Source organism: Rhipicephalus microplus, unplaced genomic scaffold (assembly GCF_043290135.1).
Source record: "Rhipicephalus microplus isolate Deutch F79 unplaced genomic scaffold, USDA_Rmic scaffold_884, whole genome shotgun sequence".
In the NCBI taxonomy this organism is placed as follows: domain Eukaryota; kingdom Metazoa; phylum Arthropoda; class Arachnida; order Ixodida; family Ixodidae; genus Rhipicephalus; species Rhipicephalus microplus.
Window position 1 is genome coordinate 1 of NW_027465437.1, and position 8,993 is coordinate 8,993.

General features: G+C 46.0%; 1 pseudogene; it reads right to left on the reverse strand.

Annotated features, from left to right (window-relative positions):
* Nucleotides 1-1,867: 1,867 nt before the first annotated feature.
* Nucleotides 1,868-7,956, reverse strand: LOC142795812 (basic helix-loop-helix ARNT-like protein 2; annotated as a pseudogene).
* Nucleotides 7,957-8,993: the final 1,037 nt, after the last annotated feature.

The following is an 8,993-nucleotide window of genomic DNA, read 5'->3' on the forward strand; positions in this document are numbered from 1 at the left end:
TGCTGTTTAACGTCACAAAACCACCATATGATTATGAGAGACATCGTAGTGATGGGGTCCAGTAATTTTGGCCACCTGGGGTCTTTAAAGTCAACCTAAATCCAAGCACATGGACATAAAGCATTTTCGCCTCCATAGAAAATGTGGCCGCCGCGGCGGGATTCGATCCCGTGACCTGCGGGTCGGCAGCCGAGTGCCTTAGCACTAGACCACCGTGACGGGTTTGTTTAGCCATTACCATACGTCTACTCAAGACTTAATTATTCTCGGCATGTGACCACGTTTGCAAATATTACAACACTGAATTGTGATGGCTTAATTGTTAAAGTCTCCACAAGTTCTCTGTCTCGTGTGCACTCACCGATGGTGAAACTCTAGTCATCACAGACTGCGCGTACTAATTTCAGTCACTTTCCAATATTGATTACTGATAATAACACCGCATTACAAACTCGTTTCGTTATAACATTGTGCAAAAACCAGCATTATGCGAACGTCGCACGCATGGTGCTCTCTTAAAACGTGCTATCCGTGAAATTATAAGCACGTGTTGTCTTTAACCTACTACCCTCGAAAAATAAAAACCTAATTTGTGTTCCCTGGAATGAATGTTCATTCAATAGTGTGCACTCTTATTTTCCTCCTTCCCTAAGACAAAAAGATTGCGTTTTAAACACTGTATAGGCGATTGAATAGCTTCATAAATTGTTTTTAGACGTCAGCAGAATAAAACGTCATTGTGCACTTCTAAGCAGCCGTTACTTATTTTCGACTACAAGTGGCCGGTGCATATTATGAAATAGAGGTTTGCTCAGCAAAATATCTAAATGTAGTTGTGCTCCCCGCCTGCTCCGTAGCGTATCATTCCAAGCAGTAAACTTTCGTGGTTTGTTCAAACTCCAGGACACATCTTTTCACAAATTGCAAGTTACCTTGCCCCAAGTATTTTACAAACCATGTACTGGATTGCTTTTGAGAGTTGTGACAATGAAGTGTCACCACGCTCAGCATACAAAGGCGTTTTAAGCAGTTGAAGCGTTATTCAAGAAGCATTTTGTCCGCTAGGGCTCAAAACTCTAATGCAATCATTCGGCGTAAATTTAGGGATTCAAAGTTATCAGTGTTTTCCCTCGTCGACACAGTTGATAATAATGTTTTTAGATATTGATAGACTAGAATCTGATTTATAGAAAAGATTGGTTTGGTTGCGAAGCAGGGAACCGTAACGTTGGCATGCCTCTGTCATAAACCCGGTTGGCTTCTGCCAGGCGAAATATACGGTGTGATGGGAGCCTGTCCAGTCGGGACAAAGGTGTGAGAAATTTGATGGGAAAATATTTTTCGATGGCTACACGTACGGCAGCCTTGTTCACAAGTTCGCTGAAACATCTTGAAATGCTTTTGGAAACGACGTAAAAATCTGCCATGTTCAATTCACCGTCTTGTCGGCTCACATAGCAGCTATGATCTCTCTCATCGGTTGAAAATTTGACAGTTTCAAAGGATCTGATGGGCCAGTTCGAAAGCGTACACAATAGCATGTAGAAAGAAAATAAGAACCTACGCAATAAGCGACGATCAGAAAAAAAAAAGAAACGACCATGCATTGTGGACACTTATGACACTCGCTACAAAGACCAGTAATAACTCTAAGAGGTTTGGCCACACCTAATGTTTCATTATTCACATAAGCGAAAGTTTGGCCATGCCTTGTAAAGCTACAGGCTATCTTTGTTCTTAGTGGCAAGCGTTTGCATGCTATCAAGAAAGACAGTACTACATGTTAGTCAACAGGAGGCTTTTTACGCTCCTTCGCAGATTACATACCCACGCAGCTAACTTATCATCTAGCGGGTAGGTCACTTACCAGACTCTGCCATGGCCTGATTGGCTGGCGACGTGGACCTGAATGACGCAGCAGTGGGACCCGATTGAGGTGGTGGCTCGGGTGAATCGGTCTGCATCTCGCCGTTCTGGTCACCGGGCCCGACGAGAACGGTGCTGGGTGATGAACCAGCGAACACTTTCCTCGCTTCCTGAGATCAGACACACGACCATGCGCCGTCCTAAAATTATCATACGCCCTTGCGAAAGAACTAATCACCACAATAAAGGTTCAAGTTAGAACAAATTGGATATTCAGTGCGCAGGAGACGAGCAATATTTCGGCAACATTCGGAGTCAAGGTGGTGTAGAAACAAGCGAAATAAAAAATACAAGATATTTTTTCTCTGGAAACGAAAAACCTGCTGACTTCTAGATATTTCGCCTCCCCCACTGCAGTTCGTCCGATTGCTATCTTGATAGAAAGTGAAAATAAGCTTTGTGGGTAACTTCGAACTAGAGTTACACGAAGGTTATTTCGGGGAATAAGGAGGAAGGCACAAGAAGAGGAGAGGCAGGGAGGTTAATGAAGTGAGCGTCCGGTTTGCTACCCTGCACTGGGGATAGGGGGATGGGGATCAAAAATAGAAAGAGAGGAGAGAAGGAAAGCACTTCACGCACAAAGATGTAAAAGCAGTCAGTCACTGGGCCGGAAACTTTTCTGACCAACATGACTTCGGCATTCGGACATGCGAAAGGGAAATTGCGGCCTTAAGAGGGACATAGGCGATCCGTGGGGACTAGTGAAGCGCTGAAAACACTGGATTGAGAACATTCAGCAGTGTCAGGGCCGTTTGGGCTGACGGAGTATTTAGCTTTTTCAAAAGCATAATTATGGTGTCCATGAGAGATCTTAGCGTCGCAGGGATGTCCTGGTCTTTTCCAGGCATTTCAATATTCAAGTTACGCTATCACTTACCTGTAAGACAACGTTTTTGACGTCCTCCTCCAACAACCATGGGAGCTCGTAGTGCCCTTCCGTGTACGAATCTATGAAACCTGCATGATTGAAGACAAATTAACGGTATGAACTGAATATGACCACCCACCATGAACACCAGTAATGCTTTTAGGCACAAATTGGTCGATTAATGAGATATTGGCGGACTGGTATTGTTAATGTGAGCAAGCGCTGCGAAGTATCGCAGCACAATGAACAATCGCTGATCGTTTTTCTGTGTAATCATTAGTAATTAGCAGTGCAGTAAATGTTCAGCTAAGTGTCTGTAAAGACACGCATTTGAAGGAACATTGTACGCCGACCCCAGTGATTGTGACGAGCATGTACCACGTATGGTCTTGATCTGCTGCACGACCATGTGAAGTACGGTCAACTTGTCAGGCTTTCCGGGACATGACCTTGCACATGGGCACCAGGGAGGCCATCTCGCTGATGTACATGTTCATCTTGTGTTGGCGTCGCTATTAGATCTCGCTGTGGCTCTGCCTGCAAATCCAGATTAAGCCGTGAGCTCGTTGGCTGAACGTTTAGCGAAACACTTAGAGTAACGCTTTTACCGCGGTAACGACTTTACGACGTTTATCCATTATCATGCTTTGACATCAAGCAATAAAAAAAGTTATAGGCTACACTTACTTCGAAATAGGCATAAAACGCAGGCACTCATTCTTTTAGAATGCACACCAAAAACAAAAGTTATTGAACTCTGCTAGCTCCTATAAAAAAAAAAAACAATTGGGCACGTGGATTTTTTGTCATCTGACAGCGAAATCTTAGCATATTCCATAAGCATATCAGGTGGGGGGTGGGGGCCAAGGAGGGCACGATTTTTTTAATGAGAAAAAGCAGGAGGGCTGCCGATCGGTAGTAGAGGCCCCCGACAACACTCGAACCAAATAATATAGCACAGCACGCGTCCTGGGATTCACAATAAATTATCAAAGTCAGCTAAAAATTGCTTTCTTTTATCTCGACAAATCACGTTATAGGCCCAAAAATCACACGTCAACGATCCATCCATCAGACATTGACTGATTCGAACATGGCGCGCTCGCTCGTTACAGATATCCCCGCGGAAGGCCGCTACTTGTCTACGTGTGCGTGTGCGATCACACTGAAGAAGCGGCGCATTCGAAGAAAAAAAAAGAAAAAAAGTGCTCAAGGTCGCGAGGCACGCGTGAAGTTTTTCTGTGGCCTTGCCATCCTTCCCTGCTTAGCTTCCAGTGGTTTCGTCGGGACGAGAGAAGAGAGAATGCAATGGCAGCATGCGACAAACCTTTGTAACTGGACAGATTCTTAAAATTTTTGCGGCGTTGAATACGTGAGGCAATGAGCTCATCCAGTGAATTCACTTCATGGTTACTTGAAAAAGTGTTTCAGGGCCCCTTTGAGCAAAGCTGATGGACTAGTACAAACAAAACTGCAGAAACTTTGCAAATGAGTAGGAACAGTTCTTCTGCATGCTCTAGATGTGCGTGTGTGTGCGTGCGTGTGTATGTGTGTGTGTAAATGAAGAATGAATAAAATTTACCCCATTTATTCCGTCACTTGGTGGTTCATCAAATTATACTGTTATAATTCGCACGTTCGTTAGCGCACATTGTTTGACTTTTTCGTGGAAGAAATTGTTCACAGATAATCCTCTTAATGATTTCAAGGGTAATACATTACTTAAATCAGCGCTTTTTTGAGCGAAAAAGGCAGAATAAAGATGTTAAGCATGTAAAACTCGCCGCCAACGCGTTACCTGTTAACAGGAGGCGATGGTGGCAGTGGATCAATGCCACCTAGAAGATTGCCAGGCTGCTCATTGCCGCCGTGATGTCACTCATTTTGCCCGTACGGGAGGTTGTGAATTCATTGTCACCACATAGTCTCCCGTTAAAAGATAAAACTTTCATGGCAAGTTTTACATGCTTAAAAGCTTTATTCGGCCTTTTGGGTAGAAAAGGACATTGGTTTAAGTAATGTATTGCGCTTGAAAGCGTTTGGAGATTTATCTGCATTTCTTCCACGAAAAAGTCAAAGATTGTACGCCATCGAACGTGTGTTCGATCTACAGAGCAAAGTTTGATGGGTCAACAAAGTGCCGAAATAAATAAGGTAAACTTTAATCATCCTTCATTTATTTACGCGCACATACACGCGTACACACACTATTTAGAGCATGCAGAGAAACTGTTCGTACTCATTCGCAAAGTTTCTGCAGTTTTATTTGTACTCTTCCTAACATCCGTCTTCATAGATACGTAGTTATTGCGAACTGTGTGTGCTGCTGCCACAATTATGTTATCCAGCACAATATCAGAGTGATGATAATTCCAAGAGGAAACAAAATCTTTTGTTTCACAAAACTTTCTCGTGACCGGCGCAAAAAGCGGCGTTTCCTCTTTTGCTCTGGCCTCTCTAGCAGTGGTGCGTAGTCGGTCACATAACCTAGCCTGAGAAAAAAATGTTAGTACTGGGTCTATATTAAACCGCGTAGCTCCTGTGGGCGTTTATACTGCAGTGCCGCTTCTTAGAACGATATATTTTTCGTAGTGGCTCTTAAACATTCCAGCTTGACGTAGAAATCACACTCCTGAAAACAAATTAACAAAGCGCTTCACCGTAAGTGTCTACACGCATCTAAATTTCAAGAAAACATATTAGGATAAGATGCTGACCGCAATAAGTGGCAGGAACACTGGTAAGAAAATAATATGCACAAAACCGATGTACTAACTAATGCAACAGCATTCATTCCAATTCGATCAACCAAGTGAACAGAAGTTGTACAAGTCCGGGGCGCTAATCACCACCAGAAATTGTTTACCGACCCTGAAGAAAAAACGCCTGTTCTGAACTTACTGCCACGCGCGTTTATTATTTAACGCCAGGGCTTACGCCAACAAGTCAGAAGCACACATGACGCCTTTATCTTGAAGCCAGAATGGCACATGGTGGAGTTGGGCCATTGAAATGACTTAGACATATGTAGTACGGACACACGTACCTTCGGGACACGAAGAAAACGGACGTCGACGTCAGCTTGACGAACGACACGCCCCCATTTCGTTCTTCAGTAGTCCGTATACGAAACGAGAACGCTCGCAACTTCGGTCCTTTTGCCACGACAATTCGCAACGCAGCATCGCCCGACCGTTCAGATTTGCAGCCGTACAGATTGCGAATATCCAGTGCACAAAACGCATCACATATCGCCACTGCAGTTCACAGACACAGAAAAAGACGGTATTCTCGAGTCGCCAACAAGCGCATCAGCACACCACGACAACGTTCGCCGGCTTGACAATCCTTGTGCGTTGAACGACGAGAGCAAGCGTAGGCACGTCCGTGGAGCGAAACACACCGGTCAAACGGAGTGACGTCAGAGCCTTTGGGAGACACAGTGAGCAGGCCTGACATCATCTAGGTGGCTTGAATGGATTCACAGCTCCCGCACGCACTCTCCCTCGGGCAAAAACAGTTACGTCATGGCGGCAGTGAGCAGGCCTGAAGTATTCTTCGATGTGGCATATAAACTGTTTATTGAGCCGAACTTGTGGCCACGTAAAATGAAAGTCAGATTGCAGCAAGACACTGGCACTGATAGCAGTGAACAGAGCGTCGGCCGTCGATCAGCTGACAAGCGGTGAAGCGCGTCGGCATTTATACGCGTGGCGTCGAATATTCTAGCATTATCGCTAGCGGCCAAGTAGGCTCCAGAATAATATGTATTGTTCACGAAGTGGGCGTAATCCTAATGTTAACAAAACGCCAGGCCTGCGCGGGAGCTGCAGCACAGCCACAGCGAAAGCTAGAAGTGCGGCCTTTCAGATCCCCCCCGTTTTTTTCTTAACACTCTTTAGGTAACTGCTACAAGCACACTTACTTGGTACCCACTATGCCATTAATAATCATAATATATGGGTAGACCGGCATTCCCTACGCTATCTTTCGTCATTCTTCTAAGAAGCGTGGTATCCGCCAAACACTTGCAACAGATTTTGTGCGAATTTTGTATTGCATTCAGTGGCTGACGACTATGAAGAATTACGCCTGAAGTGGGTAGGTGCCACAGTTAATAGGTGATGAAGAACAAGCTTTTCTATAGTGTTGGAGCATTGGACGACCCACTGGTTAGGCGATTCGCATTGTGTGAGGCTTGATTGTTCCTTCGATATTCTAAAAAGCTTTATTACTCATATTAACGCGAGTCGTTTCGCGACATCAAGCCTGTCTAAGTTCGCGACGGAGCCTCAAGCACCGGCGCGGCTCAGCAACAGAATATAGAGCTGGCACGCAGTGGACCCGGGTTCAAATCCCAATATGTCACCACATATCCTTAGTGTTTGTTTTTATATTTCGTGCCATAGTGGTTACGGACACCGGCGGCGGCGGCGGACAACTACAGCGCTGCGCGTGACCCATGTTGCGATCTCGTAACAGCTTTCGCTGTAAAATGATCTGCTACAGTCCCGAAGCTTCTTGAACGCGGCAGGCGCGGTTTGCGCTGTGACAATGTATAACGATGTGGTAACAAAACTTGAGGAAGGCATGTGGCATTACCCGCCTTTGAAAAAGGCATCATCCCGTGCTTTAACAAAAGACGAAAGTAAAATAAACAACAAGCATAAGGAAGTAAATACAATAAAAATAAAAAGACACTGCCCTCGTGTTTGCTAATGCGCATGATACGGCTTGAGGCGCACAACATGGACGGCTTCAGGTCATGCAAGACGTCGTTGAGAGTTCATCATGCCATCTGGAACAACCTCATAGTCGAGTGGGCCGGGACGTCGAACTATTCTGTACGGTCCAAAGAATTGTCGCAAGAGTTTTTTTACTGAGTCCACGTCGGCGTATCGGCGTCCATACCCTAACCCGGTCACTGGGCTGGTATTCAATGAACCTTAGTCGAAGATTGTAACGGCGGCTGTCCGTCATCTGCTGATTCTCGATGCGCAGCCGAGCGAGTTCACGAGCTTCTTCAGAACGTTGAAGTAGACCGTGACCTCGAGGTTTTCGTCATCAGTGACGTTTGGAAGCATGCCGTCGAGCTTAGTTTCCGGGTTTCTTCCGTAGACCAACTTGTATGACGTCATCTGCGTCAACTCCTGCACAGCCATGTTGTATGCGAAGGTCACGTACGAAAGGATGGCGTTCCATGTCCTGTGTTCGACGTCAACGGACGTGCATGGCCAGCATGTCGGCGATGGTATTATTCAGAAGCTCGGTCAGACCATTGATTTGTAGGTGGCATACACGCTTGTACGGCAGTGGCTTGTCTGGCTGTATCTTAGGAATGCCTGAGTCAGGTCAGCAGTAAACGCCGTACATCTGTCGGTGATGAGAACCTCTGGGGCGCCATGTCGAAAGACAATGTTTTCAACGAAGAACTTGGCTACCTCGGCGCCATTGTTTTTGAGCAGTGCTCTTGTTCCGGCGTTGCGGGTGAGGTAGTCAGTTGCTACGACGACCCACTTATTTCTGCAAGTCGACGTTGAGAAAGGCCATAAGAGGTTCATCCCAATCTGCTGGAACGGTCGCCGGGGAGGCTCGATTGACTGAAGAAAGCCTGCTGGTCGTGCGGGCGGTGTCCTGCATCGCTGACAGTCTGGACACATCCTCACGTAACGAGTGACATCGGCAGTAAGGCATGACCAGTGTACATCGCTTGCATCCTTGCGAGCGTGCGGGAACACGAAGGTTTCCTGCCGTCGGATCGTCGTGCAAAACCTGGAGAAGTTCTGGCCGCAGAAATGAAGGCACCACAAGAAGGTACTTGGTTCGAAGCGGCGAGAAGTTTTTTTGGAGAAAGCCGTTTCACAGCAAAAACGACGCAAGTGCCCGCTTGAATACCCTCGGAAGAACGGCGGCCCTGCCCTCAGTTCCGGGTTGGCTCGCTGTCTTATGTGATTCTAAAAAGAAAAGAAGAGAAAAGTGAGTGCCGTAAATGCCTGCATCAGAGTGCGACACCTCAACAGTTGCTCACGAGGGATGGAGATAAGAATGGATTAAAAGGATAGGATTAAAGGTATAGAGATAGAGAGGGGAAGGAGAGAATGTGGCACAGGGACAGCGACACCCAGAAACAAGCAGAGGATAGGAAAGAAGGACACGGTCGCAGGAGTCTGAGGACGGGGCACCACTCAGTGAGAGCTCT